The sequence below is a fragment of the Saccopteryx leptura genome, chromosome 4 (genome assembly GCF_036850995.1).
Source record: "Saccopteryx leptura isolate mSacLep1 chromosome 4, mSacLep1_pri_phased_curated, whole genome shotgun sequence".
Classification (NCBI taxonomy): domain Eukaryota; kingdom Metazoa; phylum Chordata; class Mammalia; order Chiroptera; family Emballonuridae; genus Saccopteryx; species Saccopteryx leptura.
This window is the reverse complement of record NC_089506.1, coordinates 82,992,858-83,006,852: the sequence shown is the minus strand read 5'-3', so window position 1 is coordinate 83,006,852 and position 13,995 is coordinate 82,992,858.

The following is a 13,995-nucleotide window of genomic DNA, read 5'->3' as shown; positions in this document are numbered from 1 at the left end:
AGATGCTTTATCCACTGCATCACCACAGGTCAGGCAGGCCTTCACTTTTCTTTTGCAGGTACTGCCACTTAATCCTATGTGACAGTTACAAAGCTCTTTAGTCCCTGGGTGAAGTGAAGCTACCTTGCAATGGGAGTTTTATTTTTTGGCTCAATCAAGAAGCTATCTATTGAATAAAACCAATGCAGTAAGGTCTTGGTCATTTGCTGGAAGAGGATTACAAGTTATACTTTCTACCTGAAAATGCTTAGACAAAATCATGTTTCATAACATAACTTACAATGTGCAGAAGATTAAAATATATCAGTTTTCAAAACAAAAAAACAAAAAACAAAACTAAGTATTGCTGTGGCTGAAGCCAGATTTGTGTGTGTGTGTGTGTGCGTGTGTAATAATGAAGAACATAGCATATAACTTGGCAAATAAAAACTTCAACAACATCTATTCATTGTGCAACATAGCAACAGATAACAAAATAAATTTGTTTTCAAATTTATTGATTGATTTCAGAGAGAAGAAGAGAAAAAGAAAGAGAGGGACAGAAACTTCGATCTGTTCCGGTTTGTGCCCTGACCAGGTATTGAACCCGCAAACTCTGTATATCGGGATGACTCTCTAAGCAACTGTGCCATCTGGCCAAGGCAGCAACAAGTTTTTAAAAAATGCTTCTTAAAAATTCCATCTGTGTAGACTGAGAGATTGATAATAAAAATAACAATAAAAGTAAATCTAAAAGAACCACCAAACATGAGTTCTTTTTTTTTTTTTTTTTTTTTTTTTTTGTATTTTTCTGAAGCTGGAAATGGGGAGAGACAGTCAGACAGACTCCCGCATGTGCCCGACCGGGATCCACCCGGCACGCCCACCAGGGGCGAAGCTCTGCCCACCAGGGGGCGATGCTCTGCCCCTCTGGGGTGTCGCTCTGCCGCGACCAGAGCCACTCTAGCACCTGGGGCAGAGGCCAAGGAGCCATGCCCAGCGCCCGGGCCATCTTTGCTCCAATGGAGCCTTGGCTGCAGGAGGGGAAGAGAGAGACAGAGAGGAAGGAGGGGGGGGGGTGGAGAAGCAAATGGGCGATTCTCTCCTACGTGCCCTGGCCGGGAATCGAACCCGGGTCCCCCCGCACGCCGGGCCGACGCTCCACCGCCAAGCCAGCCGGCCAGGGCCAAAACATGAGTTCTAATACTTAGTTCTTTGCTGATATAATTTAATTCAGAGTCTTCCTTTCCATGTAGTTTCTAACATTTCTGTTGAAGCTATTTCTTGATAGTTTATGTATATTTTAAAATTTAGGTATTATTGACATATAATATTGAATTGGTTTCAGGGATACAACATAATAAATAGATATTTGTATACACTGCAAAATGATAACCACAATAATTCTAGTTATCATCTATCATTATATAAAATTACAAATGTTTTTCTTGTAATTAGAACTTTTAAGATTAATTCTCTCAGTAACTCTCAAATATACAATAAAATATTATGGACTATAGTCGCCATATGGTAAATTACATTCCCAAGCTTAATTCATTTTATAACTAGAAATGTATACCTCTTGAACCCCTTCATACATTTTATCCACTCTCCAGCCTTCCTATACTCTGGAAACGACCAATGTCTATCCTGTATCTATTAGTTTTGCTTTTATTTTTTTGTCTTTTAGATTGCACAGTAAGTGAAATCAGATAGCTTTTCCTCTCTTTGAGCTAAGGTTTTTAAAGAGAAGGTGTTTTTTTTTTTAGGCCAAGCAAATAAGAAGATCCTTGGCATATAGTAGCATTTTACTTAATGATTTGCAAAAAATAGCTACAGATTTTTCATGGAACATATAAGAATTATCTGAATTTAGTATGATGCTTATAGTAGCTGTAGAATCTAATATGTATCCTGAAAATAGAGAAACAAGATTAAGGTGTTGTGTGGTTTAGTTGCATGAAATCAAAATAAATTTTCATTGGAATATAATCTTTACATATTCAATATTAACTAAAATAAAAAAATCTTTTTATTATAAAGTAATATCCATGTAGAAACATACATATATCATCATTGTAAAAGTTGATAACTTGACTCTAACTGAACACACTCTCATAAGCAGTGCTCAAATCAAGAACATATTATTATCAGCATTTCTAAAACATGTCACGAGACTTTCACATTTTAATTTAAAGTTATTATGCAATTCCCCATGTGCACTGTTATCCAGGCTTCTAGTATAAGTTGGTTTCATATTTATATTTTTACTTAATGCAAAGGAAATCAGAAAAGATGTATATGTATTCTGTGTGTGGCATCTTTCACAAAACATTTGTTTTTGTTTTGAATTAAACTATTTTATTAAGCATAGCAGCAGATGATTTATCCTCATAGTTGTATAGTATTTCATTCTATAATTTATTTATCATTTCCATTCCCAGTAGGAATTGATGTAGTTTTAAGCTTGAAGCTACTTCGAATAGTGCTGCTATAAACATTTAGAACTTATTTTTTGGTTAACATATGCATGCATCTCCATTGGAAATATACTTAGGAGTGGAATTGCTACATAAATGGGCTGTGCATATGGTCACATTAATGTGATCTTTTGTTTCAAGTTCAAGCTCAATTTGTGAAAGTAGAGGTTGTAAGAGTTTGGACAGAAGGTAGTTGGAAAATCAACAATGACTGATACTTCACTCTCCACTTCTAATTTTTTTTTTTTACTAATTATTACTCACTGAATTATCTTCCAAGAGACTACTTAGCCTATCAAAAATTAGTCTTCTGACTAAGAAATCCATTTTACAAGTACAATTTGCAATATCATATGGACCCCAAATGGGATAAGCCCACACTCTCCTCACCCCATCTGCCACTATACCAAGAACCATATTGTTTATACAGATAAAATTAATATGAATCCAGATGTGGAATTATATTTCAATGTGCACTGGGAAATACTGTAAAATTGTGCAGAGAAATAAAAGTAACATGAAAATATTGATGAGCTTAAATTGAGAAAACAAAGCACCATCTTGCTTTCTTATAAAGTATAATGAAACATTCTTTTAAAAATAAGGTGATTCTTTTGTACATAGGACATAAATATATTAGCAGGATATATTTCTAAAACTGAAGCTCAGAAAATATTTAGTTTGTGCTTGTTTTTTTAAAAAATAAATGTTTAGAATAACCTCTATAGACATATGAAGTTTTATGTAGCCACATTGGTAAATAACTAGCAAGAGAACAAATGAGAGAGAGGGGAACGGTAAGGCCAGATAAAGCAGAGGTACAAAGATGACGTAAACTGGAAAAGTGATAGTCTTAGAAAAACAATGTGTCGTTAGAACTAATAATTGTTGCTCACTCACTACATTCAAGATTGTATATTGGTAGATTTTATAAACAAATAAAAGCAACGCTTGTTCACAAAAATTGCAAAATCAGTTGGGTAAAGTACATTACAATAAATGGCCTGGACACAAATCAGCATGTGACGTGCTTTATAAAACAGGGATAAAGTGCAAGAGGTGCAGAATGATAGGAGGTAATGAGTAAAAGCCCAGGGGTGGGAGTAAATATATTTACAACTTGGCAGGGAAATATGTAAAATGCTGATGTGAATCATGTCATGGACAACAAAGAGGATTTTATCTTTAGACCCTCGGAGAAGAAATCTTGGGTTTAGACTAAGGAGTACACTGTGAGATATAAAAAAAATTCCTAAGGGTAAATCAGGAATTCAGTCCTAAATCCTGACCCTCAAAATTTGAAGCTAGAGGAGGAGAAACTAAGGTGCCATGTCAGTCCTAAAACAATCATATAAAATGAAAAAAATTGATAAATTATCTGTGTTTATTTAAACATATATGAAGTCAATGTTTCTAGAACACTTATTGTCAATATGAATCGATTAAAGGCTGACTAGTATGATGATGATACGAAAGGAGAAGGGATTATGTGTTATGGTAATGAGGAAAGAAAATGATTTTTTATGATCACCAATTATTACACTAATGAGGAAATTAATCAAATACAGGAAATGTAATTGGAAAACTGATGAGTGAACATGATTGACTATATTATGAGAAATAAGTTAAGCCACAGAACAGAAAGCTTTTATATGTTAAGTATTTAGAAGCTTATCCTAAATGTCTGCCTTCAGAAAGGTAATATAAAAAAAATGACAATCACCAAAAAGTAAATGCTGATTTTCTGGATAATATCAAGGTTTATTCCTGGTGGCCTAAACTATACTGATAAATGGCATTTTGTTTATGTTATATTAAATACTGAGTTTTTCATTGCTTTAATCAACTGCATCAGAACATAAGTTCTTTCAAAGAAGAAATAGTGCATAATTATGTTTAGGATCTGGCATATTATTTCATAAAAACCTGATCATCTTGCAAGAAACAATTCCACTGAAGATGACTTTAGTAAAATTTTATTATAAAGCCAATAGGGCACCTCAAGGAACCAAGTGAAAGAATATCATAGCAATATTTAGTTATATTTTTAATTTGTATTTTAGTTAAATGCTAGAACTAGGGCTTAGCAAAATTTCAATGTTCTCTATATCTGTTAAAATTGTTTATCTGCATTATGTCTAATTCTTTTCTTATTCTTTACCGAACAGTTCTTTCTATCTCTCTTGTCATCATGATGGAACATACTGCTACCGAGTGCTCCTGAATTGCCATGTTACAGGGACATTCAGTCTAGGAGAGATGAAGGGTGTCTTTGGTAATACCAAAATCATTTTCCAGGAAGGGGTAACTGGATGAATACATTTGATACAGGTGCCCAATTCTGGACTAGTCAGCTGTAGCCAGGGATGCAGCAACAGATGGTCCCAGCATGGTGTTTGCCAAAAGGACAGACATTTACAAAAGAAAGGACAATTTTTCTATCTTTTGAGATACCTACAGTGATCCACTGTTCTCACTGTGAATGTGTTAAATGAATGATAGGAATGTCACATTCAGTACTTCTCTAGTGATATCTATTCCTCCTGGCCAGATATTCTTTCTAGCTAAGCTATTTAAATACATATATAAAAATTTGGAAAAGAATCGAAATTATTTAGAATTACAGACCACTGGAATATTTTTACTGTCAAACTATACTATGTGACATAGAAGAATTAGATGCCTATGTGTTCAAACATAACCTCTTTCACTTATTAGCTTTACATGTTTTATTTTTTTAATTTTTAATTGGTTGATATTTGAGAAAGAGCGGGAGAGAGAGAGAGAGAGAGAGAGGAACATCAGTCTGCTCCTTTGCGTGCCCTGACTGGAAGCACAGACTATCTCTGTGCTTCATTCAGGTCAATGCTCTAACCAACAGAGTTATTTGGCCAGGGCAGTTTTACATGCTTTAGATATGCTTATTTTTTTTCTTCAAAAATATATGTTTTACTCATTTCTGAAATGAGAATAATAATAAGCATTTCTTAGCATCTTGTGTAGATGAAACAAGGTATTTTCTAAAAAGTGCTTAACATAGTGCTTAGCATATAGCAAGCATGCTGTTGGCACTGTACTGTTCTATTGTTCATATATGGTCAGTGGTACCTTGAGATATGAGCAGACCAACATATGAATTTTTTTAAGATATGAGCTGCGACTCGGTCGATATTTTTGTTCAAGATCCGAGCGAAATTTTGAGATATGAGTAATGATTCGGGAAGCTGCCGCAGTTTTAGTTTTGTTTAAAGTAAAGAAAATGCAGTTTTAGTTTACATTTAGTGTTAAGAAAGTGCAGTTTTAGTTTACGTGTCTACAGTGCCTGCATCCCTCCCTCCCTCCTCCTCCGCCATTCACCTCTGTTAGCCTCACTCGTCTGTCTCAAAGGTAAGATTAAGTACTAAATAACACTTTTTTCTTTTATTTCATATATTTTGTTATGCATTGGTAAAGTATACATGTGTGTTTCTTAATTAAAAACGTCTTTTTTCATAATTTAGGATGGTTTGGGGATGTTTCACAGGCCTGGAAAAGATTAAATCTATTTCAGTTATTTTAAATGGGAGAAATTTTTTGATATTCAAGTTGACTGACTTATGAGCTCAGTTACAGAATGAATTAAACTCGTATCTCAAGGTACCACTTCTGTATCTTTTTTTTATTAGGCAGTTGTCTTAGTTTCTTTCTTTCTTTCTTTCTTTTGTTTTTGTTTTTTATTCTTTGTTTTGTTGCTGTAGTAAATATTACAAACTTTATGGCTTAAAATGATGAAAACTCAGTCTTCGCTTGTTGGCTCAGTAGTAGAGTGTCAGCCCGTGTGTGGATGTCCCAGTTCAATCCCGGTCAGGGCACACAGGAGAAGTGACCATCTGCTTCTCCACCCCTCCTTCATTCCCCCTCTCTCTCTCCCCCACTCTGGCAGCCATGGCTTGATAGATTGGAGTGAGTAGGCCTCGGGTGCTAAGGACGGCTCCATGGCCTCCATCTCAGGCACTAAAAGAATTCAGTTGCTGAACAATGGAGCAATGGCCCCAGACAGGCAGAGCATTGCCCCCCGAGTTGCCTTGTGAGGGGTGGAAGGGTAGGAAGGTGGTGGTGGGGGTAGGACTTGGTTCCTAGTCTGGGTGCATGCGGGAGTCTGTCTCTCTGCCTCCCCTCCCTCACTGAAAAAAAAAATGACACAAACTTATCATCTTACAGATCAGGTGTCTGAAATAGGTTTTACTGAGTTTAAATCAAATTGTCAGCAGGGCTGCATTCCTTATGAGGGTTTTAGGGAAGCACCTGTTTTCCAGGTTCCAGAGACCAGCTAACTGCATTTCTTGACTCATGGCCACTTTTTCCATCATCAAAGCCAGTTGTGTAGCATCTATAAATTTTTCTAATCTGACATGTCTGCCATCCTCTTATAAAAAGACCTCTGTGATTAAATTGGGCCCACCTAGATAACTTAGAATAATCATTTACCTCCATCTAAGATTTTTAACTTAATCACTTTTGATGTGTAAGGCAAAGCACTCGCAAATACAATGATTAAGAAGTGGACATCTTTGGGTAACCATTATCTTGCCTACCACAAGAATGTTCCTTCTTGAGCTTAAGTTTCTATTTTACAAAACTGGCTCTGTGAATATGTTATTCAATTCTAAATCAATTTTTGCTCTACAAATTTATTTTCTAACTGAAAAGAATATAGCAACTGAAGAGAAAATACTAACAAATAACTTTAGGTCTATGGAATGACAAAAAAAAAACCCTACAAAAAAAACCAAAAAACAAAAACAGAATTATTGACGCTGACATTAGACTATTTTAAAAATATGTCTCATATATATTCATGAGAACCTTTTGATATTACATTAATATATACAAACAAGCTATAGGGAAGTATATCATGTTGCAGAAAATATTATTCCAAAGTACTTCTCAGTTATGTTATTCTTTATAACTTTCGGGTGTTTGGAATTAAATTACCAATGACCTGCATTGCTTAAAGCAGATTGAGTTTGTTGACCAGATATAAACAATATGAAAAAAAAGAACATTCTAGGCATATTGCCAGCCCATATTTTTAAGTTTTACTTAATTATGTGAAAAATACACTAGAGTTGAAAGAGAGAATATTTAGAAACTCTACCTTATTAGTTCCAGAATTGCCGAAACCATCTGAACAAATATATAACTTACAGTAATATTTTTCCTTCCTATCATTTTATGTCACATGTGTACTAATTTTGCTCTTAAGCAAAGAAAACAGAGACTCTCTACCTATCTCTTTACAACTAAGGCAATCATTCTAACTGCTATTAGATTCAAAAGCAAGGTTTTTATTTAAATTTATTAGTAAAAACAAAATATATAGTTCTACAATAAATTGTTACTTTGGTCTGACTTTTATTTTTTCAATTAGCTGATTCTAAATGTTCATTCAGTTTTTGAATAAATCATTATCAGTCAAAGGATGCCCCTTACTGCACCAAAGTGTCTTAAATTTAGACTTTATTGGGCCTCTCCTGTTAGCCAAATTCTGACCGGCTTTAAAGTTTAAGTTTAAAGCCAGTTTGATTTCATTTAATCTTGAATTATTTGAAAGATTATTGATTTTTCTGACTGTGACTTTTGTTTTGTTTCCAATTTTGACAGTGCTTTGGATGGCTTTTTTTGCAAAAAGCACTCTATAAAATAAAGTTGTGGTAAAAAAAAAAAAAAAAAGCCCTTGCTTTAAGGTTACCTGGCACTATCCCCACATGACATTTGCTTTAAAAGAACTCTGTGAGAAATAAACAGCCTTGCCAAAAGGAAAACAGTACTTGAAAAAAGGGGAAAAAAATCTTGCCACCGAGGAAAAGCAAAAAGGATCATGAATGCTATAATCTCCAAAAAGTACTGCTCCATTTATCAACTTTTATATGTCAAATAAATGAATGATAGATTTTAAAAACCTGCTTTTTTATATGCACAAACATGCCAAATTAAGTCCCCGTTTTCTCTCGCTAACACTTGATTAAGCTGTTCAGGACATGTTCCTTTCTGAAAGACAGAGAGGCAGATAAAGTGGAAAAACAGTAATGTTGGATGATCTGGACAATTGCAGTGAATGAAAACACAGCAACACACCACTCATTAAAATCAGCTGTTATAAAATATGAAAACCCATTTTGATTAAGAAGCCAAATAATAGTGTTTAACTGAAAATTTAATTTCTTATTTGGCAATTTAATCACCTAGCTAACAAAAAAGATTATACATCATGCTTTTTTTAATAATTCCATTCACAGTTTTTGGCAGACACAATGATAGGTCCTGGGAATAAATTTGTAAAGGAGGTGGAGTGGGTTATTTTCCACATGAACCATAAGTTTCAGTGAAGAAAATGAACAATAAGCCACTAACTTCAGATATGGTGGTTGTTATGAAAGCAGTAAAAAGAGGTGCTATAGGACCACACAGCAAAACAATCTAGCATATTATTTTTACAGCATTGGCATTTAAATTATTTAGTGTGCTCATACACCATTCCTCAAAGATGATAATCATTGCTTTCTTCCTTCCCTTGTCCTTATTTTCTGTTTTATTTATTTTTATTTTTAGTCTATCCTCCCTTCCTTACATAAATATCTAAGTAAAGTATGCACTCACCTTTCTCCGCTAGAAATGGCCACGTAACTGCCCTCATAAGGTTTAAAATAAACCAGGTTATACAAATATTGAAGAAGCAACTGTTTGAATGATTAATTACTTAATTGCTACTAATAACTTCTTTGAACAAAAAGTACAGATTGTTATGAAAAAGTAACCTAATTAGTCTGGGGGTAGTATCAGATAATTTTTTTTTAAATAGGTGATGCTTAAATTGGGATTTTTAAAAAACAGGTAAAAAATGTTTTCCAAGAAGATAGAACATCAGCAGACATAAGAAGTAGCTGGAAGAATTAAAGAAAACTATGGCAAAGAAGAATTTGGATCAAGAGAGATTAGAGAGAGGCTTCAGAGATACATGAGTATTTAATAGATGACAGCACTGAATGCTAAAGAGCTAATTTAACATTTTATCATGTTGTAATAAATGATTAGAGATGGAGCCAAGACTTTGCTTATAGAGAGTGGGGGAATATTAAATATGCAATATCTCTCCCCCATGGTTAGGCACCCAGGCATTTGGGTCATGGTTCTTCTTCAGACATAGATCTTTTTAAATATTAATACAAATCTCATTCCCCTTCCCAGGGAATTATTCAGGGTCCCTGACCAAAGCCAACCGCTGCGTGGTTTTGCTCTAATAATAAAGAGTGCACATATGACCCAAATTGACTCAATAAGACATGAAGAAAAAAAATTAAGTCTCTTTCTTTCTCTGGACTTTGACATCATATAATGTGGTAATGATTTTATGGGTGTATTCTTATCTGCCTTATTAGGTTGTATTTATTCAATATGTGCAGCTTTTTAAAGTAAAAAACAAAACAAAACTTTATTCTTCTGCTTCCCTGACTGATATCTCACAACTTTGCTGGTTTCTGTCATTTGAAACAAACTTTAATATTTTCAGTTTCTTGAACTCATTTCTGGCAATCTGCTCTAATACCATTCTCTTCCCAGGAAACTTCATCTAAATTGCTTTAGTATTAAATTTGTTCATTAAAACAACATTTTCTCAGATATCTTGAATTTTATTATGATCACTAACTATCTATGTTTCATAGGTATCTCAGCTTTTACAAACCTCAAGCAATTTTTGATATTTTAATGTAAACCTCCCCCAGGCTTTCTTAGTTCAAGTACACTGATGGTTTTAACATTAACAACAAAACACAGACAAGCCCTGGCCAGTTGGCTCAGTGGTAGAGCATCGGCCTGGCGTGCAAGGGGTCCCAGGTTCGATTCCCGGCCAGGGCACACAGGAGAAGTGCCCATCTGCTTCTCCACCCCTCCCCCTCTCCTTCCTCTCTGTCTCTCTCTTCCCCTCCTGCAGCGAGGCTCCATTGGAGCAAAGATGGCCCGGGTGCTGGGGATGGCTCCTTGGCCTCTGCCCCAGGCGCTAGAGTGGCTCTGGTTGCAACAGAGCGATGTCCCGGAGGGGCAGAGCATCGCCCCCTGGTGGGCGTGCGAGGTGGATCCCGGTCGGGCGCATGCGGGAGTCTGTCTGACTGTCTCTCCCCGTTTCCAGCTTCGGAAAAATACAAAAAAACAACAACAAAAAAAAAAAACATAGACAAACAGACACACCCAAACATTCTCCAAATTGCATGGTTCTGATATGCACAAATTTCAATTACCACTATCTATTAACTGAGTAATTGCATAAAGTGCACATTTTGGTGTTAGCTCTTTAGTCTACAAATTGTTATTTAAGTAATAGATGCATATTGTGATTAGTTACCAATCACGTAACTTTCAAAATCTGTCGGTGATTGGTTACTAAATATTTTCATTCATTTCATGCACACACAGCACAATGAGTCACTGTGTTGTCTCCTTGTGTCTACCCCATGGATCCATGTGACATTTTCTTAAAATGGGTAATGGGAAGACAGCATTGCTCAAAAAGTTAAAAGTGCAGCAAAAAAAAAAAAAAAAGAAAAATGGTAATGCTGAAAGTGATATTCAAATATAATGTAACTAGAATTTTAGTAGAGATAGCTGACCATGGAAATGTTGACATTGCTATTATTTGAAAGACTCTAGATGTGCACCAGAGGAATTTAGTGAAGGGGAAGTTATTGACTTAAATGAGGAAAGAAGTTGAGATGAAAAGGATGAAAATATCCCAGAGAAAGTGACACCATCAAAAAAACTGCACATTAGAGGACTCTTGGAGATAATTCATGGCAATGAAGTGAAAATGATACAATTCTAGATGCTGATCCAAATTTAGAAAGAAGTATGAAAATGTGACAAGGCATAGAAAAGATGCTCACTCAGAATCATAAGTTATAGGAAAAGAAGAAGAAGGCAACGACTATTCAAACTACTATTAATACATTTCTTTTAATAAATAAAACACTTGAGTTTTCAATGTTTCTAATGTTGTAAATTAGTAAACATTAATTTTATAATTTATGAAATTCCCTATATCTCTGTGTGTATGTGTGATAGTATGAAATATTTTTGTGACACTTTTAAAGTTCACAGAACAATAATAAATATCTCCACTGATTATTAAAATGATTTTTTACAGTTTCAACTTACATAACTATTTTTTAAGGTCTTGCACTGCTATGCTAAGCAAGAAAGCATGCTCCAATAATTGGTTCCTCTTTTCTAACATCAAACTTTACCTATTAGCTCCATTTTATTTTCTTATTCTTTAAAAAAAATTAGTAAGCCCTGGCCAGTGGCTCAGTCAATAGAGCATCAGCCCAATGTATGGATGGCTCAGGTTCAATTCCCAGACAGGACACACAGGAGAAGAGTCCATCTGCTTCTCTCCTCTTTCTTCTACCCCTTTTCTCCCTCTTCTTCTCCTACAGCCAGTGGCTCAATTGGTTTGAGCATGGCCCTGGGTACTGAGGATGGCTTCACTGGAGTGCACCAGTCTGAGGTGCTAAAAATATATATAGTACCTTTGTACTCAAGTGTCGGTCCCAGAGGGGGTTGCTGAGTGGATCTCAGTCAGGGCACATGTGGGATTCTGTCTTACTATCTCCCCTCTATCTCTCTCTCTATTTCTCTCTCTCTCTCTCTCTCTCTCTCTCCCTCTCTCTCTCTCTCTCTCTCTCTCTCTCTCACACACACACACACACACACACACACACACACACACACAATAGTTCAGCCATTCTGGAAGAGAATATGGTAATTTTTCTGTTTAGAGAGAGAAAGAGACAGACATACAGAGGGAAAGAGATGAGAAGTATCAACTTATAGTTGCGTGACTTTAGTTGTTCACTGATTTCTTCTCATATGTGCCTTGACCAGGGGACTTTGGCAAAGCCTGTGACCCCTTACTCAAGCCAGCGACTTTGAGCTCAAGCCGGCGAACATGGAGTCATGTCTATGTTCCCAGGCTCAAACTGGTGAACCTGCTTTCAAGCCAGTGGCCTCAGGCTTTTGAACCTGGGACCTCAGCCTCCCAGGTCTACACTCAATCCACTGCGCCACCACAGTTCAGGCTAGATCCTTTTGAATCATCATACAAACTTGTAACAGCTCTCTCATCTTTACAAAAGGAAACAAACAAACAAACAAAAATAAATAAATAAATAAATTTTTAAGGCCTGCCTGCGATGGCGCAGTAGATAAAGTGTCGACCTGGAACACTAGGGTCACCTGTTTGAAACCCTGGGCTTGTCTGGTCAAGGCACATATGGGAGTTAATGCTTCCTCTCCCCCTTCTCTCTCTTTCTCTCTCCTCTCTAAAATGAATAAATAAAATATTAAAGTTTCTTAAAAATTTTTTGATTCCTGTTTTCCTATCTGTTATCTATCAATTTATTTTTGAGTCTCTTTAAAACAAAATTCTTTGAAAATATTATTCTCCATCAATGTTGCATTTCAAATACCTCTTCTCTCATTTTTAAAAACACATTTTAGTCAAACATCCATTCACAACTACTTTAGCAAGATGGTTCTCATCATGGCCACCAAAGTCCTCCATACTATTTAATCTGATAGTCTGCTCCTAAACTATTTATTTGAGCTTTCAGTCTGATTTTTACATCCTTGGTTATACATTATCTTCAAATTTCTTCTATTATCCTACCTTCCTTTGTTTTTGTTTGTTTTATGTTGTTGTTGTTGGTTTTTTTTTTTTACCTCATTAGTCATTCCTTTTAATTTCCTTTGTTGATCTCTTCTCTTTTATGAAGAATCCAGGACCTTCTTCTTTTCTATCTAAAATCACCCCCTTAGAGATAGCTCATTCATTGTGTAGTGTTCAATACCTTCTATACCCCATCAACTCTCAGATTATATACCTACTCAGAAGCAATCATCTGAATTCCCATATCTACAAGCTTTCTTATTATTTGTCTCAGTTATAGAACATACCTTATAATTAATATTTCCCTGGAAAATCTAATATATATCTCAAAATTGACATGCTTAAACCAGAATCCTTGATCTTTCACACACAGTCTAATGCAATCATGTTGCTGGAAGTTATTTTTTCAGTTTTCAACCATAAATATCTAGACGTCTTCATTTTTCTCATACAGTACTTGATATCTGATTCATAGAAAATACTGTTGAGTCCATTTTAAAGTACCATTCAATATTGAGCTGCTCCTAACCTTTTTTGTTGAAGCCAGATTCTCATGTGGTTTGTTAAAATAGCTTTCTAACTGGTCTCCCTGCTCCACCTCCTCCCTTTCGCACAGTAACCTCTTAAAAAGGTAAATCAAATAATTTTACTTCTCTCTTCTAACCTTGCTAATAGTCGCCATGCCAATCAAAGTAAAAGCTCAAGTCTTTTTAATTACAAAGCTGTGCATGACCCTCTCCCTTCCTTATCTCATCACCTTCTACATTCTTATTGTGTTTTGCCCCATCCACTGTGCTCCGAAAATACGGCTTTTTTGCTTGTTCTAAAACAAAA